The sequence below is a fragment of the Puma concolor genome, chromosome A3 (assembly GCF_028749965.1).
Source record: "Puma concolor isolate L17-30 chromosome A3, mPumCon1.1.hap2, whole genome shotgun sequence".
Classification (NCBI taxonomy): Eukaryota; Metazoa; Chordata; class Mammalia; order Carnivora; family Felidae; genus Puma; species Puma concolor.
Genome location: NC_141669.1, coordinates 32,260,045 through 32,262,946, shown reverse-complemented (window position 1 = coordinate 32,262,946; position 2,902 = coordinate 32,260,045).

Below are 2,902 nucleotides of genomic sequence, written 5' to 3'. Positions count from 1 at the left end.
TGTCTAGTATTCCACAATTTGTTTACCCATTCTACTGTTTACACTCTTACAGTTAAGTGAGGAGTTTTCTCTGGAATATATATACTATGGGAATATATCTATAGTAGTTTATGTAGGACACGCCTATGTTCACCTTTTAAGAAACAGTTATCTAAAGTTGTGTATTTGTTTATTTTCACATAGTCGTGGATGAGAATTTCAATTGCTTTACATCTTGCCAAAGCTTAGTATTCTGCAACGTTAAAATTTTTGCCAATTCAATGGCTATGACATAGTATTTCACCGTGGTTTTAACTTGACATTTCCTGATTGGTAATGAGATGAACATGTAGTCATCGTTAGTTCCTTTAAAGGAAACTACATGTTCTGAATACTAATTCTTTTTTGGTTATGTGAGTTGCAACTACTCTCTCCTACTTAACTTAGGCTTGTCCTTTCACTTTTTTTAAAAAAGTAAACTGAACGCCCAATGTTGGGGCTCACACTCATGACCTGACTCGGAGATCAAGAGTCATATTCTCTACCAACTGAGCCAGCCAGGCAGCCCTTGTCCTTTCACTTTTTAATGTTATGTTTTGATTTACAGAAGTTCTTAATTTTAATGAAGTCAAATTTATCAAACCTTAAATTTATGGTTTGTGTTTTTGTGTGTTATTTAAGAAATCTTTTCCTATGATGAGCTTATGAAGATATTCCATATTTCCTTCTCACAATTTTATAGTTTTGTTTTTTATGTTTAAAAAGTTTCATCCACGTGGGATTGTTTTGTGCCGGGTGTGAGTTGGGGGTAGAATTTCATTTTTTCTATATGTATTTGTCAATTGCCCAAATTTCATTTATTGAACAGTAATATCCCTTCCCCATCATCTGCAATGGTTGCTGTGTCATAAATCAAGTTTCTATATATACTTGGCCCTTTATTGATCCATTGGTTTGTTGTCTGTTCCTGTGCTGACACCACATAGTTTTAATTACTCTAGCTGTGTAGTAAGTCTTCATATCTGGTATGTTTTCCTACCTTTTGTTTGATAGAAGAACTAGGGTTTTGTTTTGTTTTGTTTTGTTTATTATTCCATATACATTTTAGAATCAGTTAATCAAGTTTCATGGCAAACTCTGTTGGGAATTTGATTGAAGTTGCATGGGACTGGGATGCAATCGGTTTGAGGTGCCACTATAACTTGAATCAACTGTAAAGAGATTTTTGTAAAACAACTCGACTCTGTGGAAATCTTTCAAAAACAAGTGCCAGGAACAGTCCCATAGATCTTAGAGACCTTTCGACCATTTCTTCTAATTGTACCTACCTTGCTCCCCACCATCTTTGCAAGAGAGAGAGAGGGAGAGGGAGAGAGAGAGATGGAAACGGAGGAAATCCAAGTTGTAACTAAAGGTGATAAAAGGTGGGTATCCAGGAGTTTTATCAGCCACTATTTTCTCTGCTGTATTTTCTAGGGACATACTATTTGGAGAAGTGGAATTGAAAGTAAGGGCTGGGAAGAAAGATAGGGTGAGTTGAAGCATAAAGGGAGGATATGCTCCTGAAACTGCTGTTTCTTATGCCTAGTGGGTTCTAAAGTTTGGGGGGGGAAGAGTCCTGAATGGGGGCTAGGAAAGACTTCAGAGAAAAGGTGGCATTTGCGCTGGAACAACAGCGTAGAAAAGAGTTCCTTGGTGAGTGCCTATATGGGAGATGGGGTGAAGCTGTGACAGGAGGGACTGAAAAGAAAAACGGTTATGGACACGCCAGGCGGACGGAGCAGCATAGGCAGGAAACAGCGAAAAGGATGGGTTAATAGCAGGCAACAGTCGTTCACTTTAAGTGAGATAGAGCTGGAAAGATAAGGAATAGCCTGATTGTGCAAGGTCCTGAATACAGAGCTAAGGACTTCGGACTTTATCCTGGGAGGGCAGTGAAGGCTCTTGAACAGGAGAGTAACCGGACCTGAAATTTGCTTCGGGAAGACAATTGTGGCCACCGCGAGGAAGGGAACCCTGTGGCGTCCGGAGGCGGAGCAGGGCAAAGAGCACGGCCGCCTGCAGGGGGCGCGCCGCTGGACCCGACACCCTCCCCGCCCCCTGCCCCGCTGCCCTGATCCCGTCGCGACACTCTCGGAACTCGGCTAGCACGCCTGGACGCGTCCCACTCGGGCTTCGGCTGGTTCGTCTGGACGCGCCCCCGTGCGTCACGTCCGCTCTGGCACTAGGCTTGTTAGCGCCGAGGAGGGGCGCGAAGGGAGCTTTTGCGCCTGCGCCGCCGCCAGCCGCTGTCGGCGGTTAACGCTGAGGGCCCCGGGAGTTTTCACGTCTCCACTAGCGCGTTTTTGAGTCCGCCACGGTTGTCTATAATGGCTGCACGCCCATAGGTGTTTTGTGCCAAGAGATACAACCAAATGGCACAGAGGGGCTCGATTGCTCCCCGACCTTAGCGGTGCCGAGCCCAGGTCTCTCAGCTGAAAAGCGTCGAGCCTCTCCACTGCAATTTTCCTCCAGCTGCTTGGTCTCAGTTTGCGGCCCAAATGTCCAAACTAGTGAAAACCTGTCCCGGCTGCTAAGCATGCCCGTGACGGGCTGTAATTCCTGTTTCTTAGGGCTTGTTTACCTCTGCAGTCAAATCAGAGGCTCCCAAGTTGTCAGGGATCTCGGAGGTCAACAAGTCCAGCCTGTTAACCCCGACGTCCCAAGTGAATGAATGTACCGTTTTTATCCGCACAGCCCCGCTTCCTGGGACAACTGTGATTAGCTTGTCTTGAACATCTATTGTGTACCAAGTACTGTAGGTCCTGGGGATGTAATGATGAAGTAGGTTGATCTCTTGCAGTATATTCTAGTGGCCGTGATGATGCTAGCAAGGGACTAACCAAGGTTTATGGTAACAACATATAGGTGGGAATTTAGCGTG